Genomic DNA, 8582 nt, shown 5'->3' with positions numbered 1-8582 from the left:
TACTGGGGAACCAGGGGAGACATATGATCAAAAGGCATATTATACCATTAGAGTGAAGGGCGCTTATTAGGGCAAGCGTGTGGTGGAATATCCACGACACTGTGATGTTGAGGTAAGGTGCGGCAGAACACCCGTTTTAGGGGGAATTGTATCCATATCAATTCCAGTATTCAATACATTCTTGAATTCCAGATGGGGGCTTTACTATCCTATCAAGAAGATGGACATGTAAAGTATCTGAGCAACCAGGTGGAGCTAACCCATATGGAGGGGTGTTACCTGTTCTGGTGGGTGTTATTTGGGGCGTGGGCACGTGGATACATGTAGAGGTGACTAGGAGAGATGCGCTATTGACAGCTTAGGCTCTGAGGAACAGGGTGCACCCTTGAAACGCATCATTCGTGATATCATCTGATCCCCTGAACATCAGGCCTGGGTTGCAGGTGTCTTGAGACGCAGTCTCACCAATTGACAAGCCTCCTTTACATGCCCGTTTGTGAGTATAAACATTGTTTTTATGCTTTTAATAAAATTCTACCATTGGTAATGCACAAGGTTGGTGCGCCCTCCTTTGTTTTTTGTTTTAGTTTCAAGAATACCCCTTGTTCTGAGGAGGGCTGCAAGACTGCAGGCATGCTCTAAATCTAAAGAGTTGGTCGCACCACTTAATTATAGACTAAGCACCCAAGCGCAAGAGATTATTATTTTTCAGTCATAAAAAGAAGCAGAGTAAACACAGTTTATTCTGCTACATATTTACTGGCCCCTTCCTGGCGGGAGAGAGGGGGACAAGGGAGGGGCTGGAGAACACATCGGTGCAGTGGTAGGGACAGTTGCAAGTACCAGCTGACAGCCATGGGAGGGGGAGGAGAAGTAGCCGTCAGCTGCTTCACTGATAACTATACAGGGAGATCAGTGTTTGTAACTGTCCCCACCGCTGCACCGATCATCCCCGACTTCCCCCAGTTTCCTCCTTTTTTATATTCATAACATTATTGTTAGTTTTTGAAGTGTTGCATTAAAAATGCTTTGTAACATTTTAGTACCTTGACAAAAGGGTCAAGTTGCAGAATAAAACTTGCACTTTGGATAATGTATGAGCTACATAGTTCCTGAATGGAAGAAAACATTTTGATTGCAATAAGGTTTCATTGTGCTCCTTATAAATAAATTACACTAAATTAACCACATTGCAACACCCCTTTCTCACTCAATATGCCATGAATAAAAAGGTAGTAACCCTAGCACTAGTGGACAGTGGTTGTTACTTCTGCACCTTGAGCTGGACCAGCACATATGGATGTGCAAGCACTGTCCATCCCAGGTAAAGATGTGACATGCATTTTAGCATCTTCATCTTGGAGGCCAGAGGTGAAGTATTCTTCCAGAGAGTGTACTTATTCCTAGTAGCCCCCTTACCCTAATCTAAACTATCCTACTATCCCCATTCACAGATATATACCTAAAGAGCTAATACAGCAGTCTGTTTATAGCCAGTGGCGAAAGGCTCCCTCTCCTGGCTGCACCTGCACAGTACATCCAAATAACTTTATGTGGCTCACCATCCTTCATCTTCTGGGCAGGAGACAACCCCATAGAAATAAGCAGGTCTGGTCAGAAGTGGAAGTCTTTTACTGTTGGATGTAAACAAATAGTGGATGCCTTATATGTTGGATATTGGTACATATACATCTGTGAAGGAGGCGTTTGGGTTTGTTTAGATCAGGGCTAAAAGAATAAGAGCACATTGCCTGAAAGTGTGCTTATTCTTTGAAGGGACCCTGTGGTTTCTATTATGTACAAATAAAAAGGTATTTATTCAGCCCCTTGGAAGTCTTCATGTTTTATTGTGTTAGGGCTCTTTCACAGTAATGGCTGGGGGAAGCCACAGTTTTACCACCTCTCAGTTACTAACTTGAATTTTAACATTACAGTCTGATGGGGTGCTGCGGCCATGGCAATTTTAACATGAAAAAAAAAAATCAAATTTCTTCATCAATTTAGGTCAATGTATTCTGCTACATATTATTGGTAAAAAAAAAAATCAGATTTAGCATACATTGAGTTATAACATCTACAAAATTACTGGATATTTTTAAATAATAGGATTTTTTGTACTTACCGTAAAACCCTTTTCTCTGTAATTCACTGACTGACACAGCTCCTCTCTTAGCCATTGGGTTGTTACGCCACTTTTAGGAAAAGACTAGGCATAACATGTTTTGAAAAACACAGAACTTTAAGTTCCGCCCAAGGGGCGGTCCCTTAGGTAACAACCCCCCACCCTGCCATGCAGCCTCAGTACGTCAACAAGCAGTATAACAAAGAAAAATAGGAGGGGTGGGTGCTGTGTCAGTCGGTGAGTACAAAAAATCCTATTTTCTCTTATATTCACCGACTGACACAGCTCCTCCCCAAGCAGTGCCAAAACGAGGGGTGGGAAAAACAGCATAAAAGCGTCATCCACCATGGCAAGTGGGAACTAGTATAAACTTTACCCACAAAAACGATAGGGTGTGGGGGGAAAAAAAAAACCACCACAAAACACAGGGTGCTCCTCAACAGAGAGACACTACCCTCAAACCGCCCTAAAACTGCGGTAACAAATGCAACAGTGCATTAACTTAAAGGTACTGCGTTTTTACCCCAAAAAAAAGATAAAATTGTATATGCAATTGCAACTATACAGCCGCCTGCAAAACTTTGCGGGCAAAACAGGCATCAGCCGATGCACTGACATCTACCTAGAATTTTGCGAAGGTGTGAACAGACGACCAGGTCACGCTTTACACACTTGAGCGACAGACGCTTGATGTCAGAAGGCCCAAAACGTTCCGATTGCCATTGTGGAGTGGGGCACCTGCCCCTTCAAGGCGTAGGCCTGCACTACAATCTGTCTGCTCTACCTGGAAATTGTGGCCAACGAGACCGCCATGCCTTTCTTTGGAACAGTCACCGAAACAAAGAATCTGACTTCCAGAAGGGAGCCATGGCAGACAAATACACCCTCAGAGCCCAAACCACATCCACGGAATGGAGGGCCACCTCCTTAGGATGTGTCGGCTTAGGACACAGAGATGGTAACACAATGTCTTCATTGATGTAAAATGCAGAGACAACCTTTGGCAGAAAAGAAGGTTGCGGACGCAACACCGCCTTATCCTTGTGGATAACCAGATAGGACGACTTGCAGGACAAGGCCGCCAGTTCCAAAACCCTCCTGGCCGATGTAATGGCCACTAGAAAGACCACTTTCTGGGAAAGAGTCAACAGAGGGTTCTCTGATATTTTCAAATGGCGGTTTATGCAGCGCCGACAACACCAGATTCAGATCCCACGGGGGTAACGGTGGATGCACCGGAGGAACTACATGTCGGACCCCTTGGACAAAAGTGCTCACTAGAGAGTGAGACGCCAGGGGTCGCTGCAAAAAGACAGCCAAAGCTGATATTTGTCCTTTAATGGTACTAAAAGCCAATTTCTGGTCTACTCCTTGCTGAAGAAACAGCAAGACCCTGAAAATAGAAAGGGAGCGTGGATGCCATCCTTCCTCCTCACACATGGAGATGTAGGCCTTCCAGGTACGATACTATATCTTCCGAGAAGATTTCCGTACTCTCAGCATAGTTGGGACCACCGAGTCCGAAAGACCCCAGTTCCTCAACACCTGGCTCTTAATAGCCATGCCGTTAAAACCAGCGATGGTAAAGCAGGATGGAGGATTGGACCTTGAGACAGACAGGTCTTCTCGTTACGGCAGTCGCCAAGGGGCGTCTGCCACCAGGCACACTAGGTCTGCGTACCAGGGATGCTGGGGCCAATCTGGGGCAATCAGAATTACTGGAATCCCCTCGGCCTCCACTCTTTGGAGAAAACGTGGTAACAGCTTCAGCGGAGGGAAGGCATAGATCAGCTGGTACTGATCCCACAGAGCCACCACCACGTCTGACGTGTCTGCCCATGGATCTCTTGTCCTGGACACAAATCTCTGCACCTTCCGGTTGAGACAGGAGGCCAGAAGATCCACGTCTGGTGTGCCCCACCACAGGCACAGTACCTTGAACACCTCCGGATGCAACGCCCATTCTCCTGGGTCCAGCATCTGCCGACTTAGATAGTCCGCCTACCAGCTCTCCACTCCTGGGATGTAAATGGCCGACAGGGCCGGTACATGTCGCCCTGCCCACCGAAGTATGTGAGCGACCTCCCGTGCAACGGCCGAGCTTCTTGTTCCTCCTTGGTGATTAACCACTTAAGACTCGGACCAATTGTCAGCCTAAGGACCAGAGGTCTTTTTACAATTTCGCACTGCACTGCTTTAACTGGTAATTGCGCGGTCATGCAATGTTGTACCCAAACGAAATTTGCATCCTTTTCTTCCCACAAATAGAGCTTCCTTTTGATGGTTTTTGATTGCCTCTGCGATTTTTATTTTTTACGATCTAAAAGGAAAAAGACTGAAAATTTAAAAAAAAAAAAAAAAAGATATTTTCTACTTTTTGTTATAAGAAAAATCGAATAAACTACATTTTAGTCATACATTTAGGCCAAAATGTATTCAGCCACATGTCTTTAGTAAAACAAAATGTCAATAAGCATATATTTATTGGTTTGCGCAAAAGTTATAGCGTCTACAAACTAGAGTACATTTTCTGGAATTTACACAGCTTTTAATTTATGGCTGCCTATCTCATTTCTTGGAGGTGCTAATATGGCAGGGCAGTACAAACCCCCCCAAATTACCCCATTTTGGAAAGTAGACACCCCAAGGAAACTGCTGAGGGGCATGTTGAGCCCATTGAATATTTTTTGTGTCAAGTGATTGAATAATGACACAAAAAAAAAAAAAGTTTACAAAAAGTTGTCACTAAATGATATATTGCTCACACATGCCATAGTTATATGTGGAATTACACCCCAAAATATATTCTGCTGCTTCTCCTGAGTATGGGGATACCACATATGTTTGGGAGCCTAGCCGCGTGCGGCACCCTGAAAACCAATCACTGCCTTCAGGATTTCTAAAGCCGCGTACACACGTAGCCGTCTGTCCGACGTACTTAGTCTGGCGGACTTCCCGCCAGACTGTCCGTCGGACTTTCCGAACGGGCTACTTGCCCACACACGGCACTTTTTCAGCGGACTAATACGGCGTACTAAGTCCGCCGTACTATCTGCCCTACTTTTGAAATGAACGGACTCGCCCACACACGCGGAGGAAAGTCCGCTCATTTCAAGCGCGTCTCCAGGTAGACGGGGCCCGCGAAGGATACGTCGCTGGCCCCGCGCCTGGTATGGACTTAAAGGGGAACCCCAACGCCGAAAAAAATCGGCGTGGGGTTCCCCCAAGTCCACAACAGACCCTTGTCCGAGCACGCTACCCGGCCGGCCAGGAAAGGAGGGGCGAGCGAGCGCCCCCCCCCTCCTGAGCCGTACCAGGCCGCGTGCCCTCAACATGGGGGTGCCTTGGGGAAGCACCTTGTCCCCATGTTGATGAGGACAAGTGCCTCTTCCCGACAACCCTGGCCGTTGGTTGTCGGGGTCTGTGGGCAGGGGGCTTATCAGAATCCGGGAGCCCCCCTTTAATAAGGGGGCCCCCGGATACCGGCCCCCCACCCTATGTGAATGAGTATGGGGTACAATGTACCCCTACCCATTCACCTGTAAAATAAAGTACAAAAAAAAAAAAAAACACAACACACAAGATAAAATAATTTATTGCACAGCTCCGGGGGTCTTCCGTCTTCGGGGGTCTTCTCGCCGGACTCCTCCGCTATCTTCTTGCAGCTCTTTTACTAGCGGAGGAGCCCGGCATTCTTCTTCGTCGCCGCGGCCTCTTCTTCCGACTTCGGGGGTCTTGTCCCCCTCTTCGGTTCTTCTGCCGGGCCACCGCGCCTTCTTCTAGCTCTTTTACAGGCAGTGGCCCGGGCCTTCTGTCGCCGCCGCCTTCCGTTCTTCTCTTCTTCTTCTCCTGGAGATGTTGACTCGACGTTCTCTCCGGCCGCAATGCCAGGGACGCGCTGCGACTTATATAGGGACAAGGGGCGGTGTCACATGGGTTGATGTCACATGGGTTGGTGTCACATGGTGACCCCGCCCCCTTACGATGTCACAGTCCCGGAGGATGCTGGGACTGTCGCCATGTGACATCAACCCATGTGACCAACCCATGTGACATCAACCCATGTGACACCGCCCCTTGTCCCTATATAATTCGCAGCGCAGCGCATCCCTGGCATTGCGGCCGGAGAGAACGTCGAGTCAACATCTCCAGGAGAAGAAGAAGAGAAGAACAGAAGAACGGAAGGCGGCGGCGACAGAAGACCGGGCCACTGTCTGTAAAAGAGCTAGAAGAAGGCCGCGGCGGCGAAGAAGAATGCCAGGCTCCTCCGCTAGTAAAAGAGCTACAAGAAGATAGCGGAGGAGTCCGGCGAGAAGACCCCTGAAGACGGAAGACCCCCGGAGCTGTGCAATAAATTATTTTATCTTGTGTGTTGTGGTTTTTTTTTGTACTTTATTTTACAGGTGAATGGGTAGGGGTACATTGTACCCCATACTCATTCACATAGGGTGGGGAGCCGGTATCCGGGGACCCCCGGATTCGGATAAGCCCCCCGCCCGCAGACCCCGACAACCAACGGCCAGAGTTCTCGGGAAGAGGCCCTTGTCCCCACGTACGGGACCCCGAAAACCAAGCACTGCCTTCAGGATTTAAATATAAAACGCTACCAAAAAAAAACTATTAGGGATCGCAGGGATCAGGCCTGACTCTGCAAACACTGCAGTTATGTGTTTAGTGTTTTGTAAGTGACAGTGATCAATTGATACTGCACTTGGGTGGGCTGGGCGGAGGGGCAAAACACAGGTGCTAGCAGGTATCTGGGCTGATCCCGCTAACAATGCGTTTTTTTGGAACCCTAAACTGCTGGGGAGGCTAGTATAGATCTGATCAGATATTGATCTGTTCAGATACTATACCACTACGGGAGGTGTATGCTTTGTGCGTGGGTGTTAGCGGTACTGGCACTAACCTAGCGCTGCCTGGGGCGACGCAGACCCTGACCCTAAAACCTAATTGATATCACCCGCCGGGTGATCAGGGGGTTAAACCTTTATTGGGTAATAAATGGTGGGTGCCCTGATGCTATAAAAAGCAAACTAACCAGAGTCACCGTAACACTTATACGATGATCACTGGTGAAAGGGTTAACTAGGGGCAATCAGGGGGTTAAAATCTTTATTAGGTAGTATATGGGGGTCCCGGACGCGATATAAAAACCTGACGGGGAACCTAAAAATAACTAAATGGCTATCCAGCGTCACCAGTGACACTTATACAGTGATCGCTGGTGAAAGGGTTAACTCTAGGGGCAATCAGGGGGTTAAAACCTTTATTAGGTTGCATATGGGGGTACCTAAAAAAAAATAACTAGCTACCTAGCGGCACCAGTGACACTAATGCAGTGATCAGAAAAATGATCGCTTAGTGACACTGGCAAAAAGGGGTGAAAGGGTTAACTCTAGGGGCAATCAGGGGGTTAAACCGTTATGGCGGGGGGTAGGGGGCTACCCTGGACCTATCACTATCACTAACTGCCCTGACACTTTTTACTGTCACAAATGACACTAAATGCAGTGATCAGTAAATAAATGATCACTGCAATCAGTGACACTGTGACTGGGGGGGGGGGGCGATTTGTGTGCCTGTGTGTACCTACATGTCACTGTAGTGTTGGTGCATACTCACTATGTCCTCTCCTCGCAGTCCGGTCAAAAAGACCGCCTCGAGGAGAGTGACATTACTTCCTCCCTGCCTGTGTTTACACTACACAGGCAGGGGAAGCTTCTCATTCGCCAGGAGCGATCGAGAGGGGATGGCCAGAAACCAACAGCCATCCCCTCATCCCGGATCGCTCCTGAAGCGAAACGGATCGCCACAGCCAGTGGGATGGGGTCCGATCGGTTGTGTATAATCAGTGGTGTGCATATGCGCCTGCTACCAGAAAGAGCTGGATATATATATATATATATATATATATATATATATATACACATACATACATACATACATACACAGTTGTACTCATACAGTGCCTTGCAAAAGTATTCACCCCCTTGCCATTTTTTTGTGTTTTGTTGCCTCACAACTTTTCATTTACAGAACATGCCCACAACTTTGAAGAAATTTTTTTTTTATTGAGAAACATACAACAAATAGTCAAAATAACAGAAAAGGTCAATGTGCATAACCATTCACCCCCCTAAAGTCAATACTTTGTAGAGCCAACTTTTGTAGAAATCACAGCTCCAAGTCGCTTTGGATAAGTCTCTATGAGCTTGCCACATCTTACCACTGAGATTTTTGTCCATTTACCGATGCAAAACTGCTCCAGCTCCTTCAAGTTGGATGGTTTGCTCTTGTGAACAGCAATCTTTAAGTCTGACCACAGATTTTCTATTGGTTTGAGGTCTGGGCTTTGACTAGGCCATTCCAACACATTTACACGTTTCCCCTTAAACCACTCAAGTGTTTCTTTAGCAGTGTGTTTGGGGGCATTGTCCTGCTGGAAGGTGAACCTCTG

The sequence above is a fragment of the Lithobates pipiens genome, unplaced genomic scaffold (assembly GCF_037356315.1).
Source record: "Lithobates pipiens isolate NorthernLeopardFrog02 unplaced genomic scaffold, aLitPip1_a1.2 Scaffold_22, whole genome shotgun sequence".
Lineage (NCBI taxonomy): Eukaryota > Metazoa > Chordata > Amphibia > Anura > Ranidae > Lithobates > Lithobates pipiens.
This window is presented reverse-complemented; position numbering follows the sequence as displayed.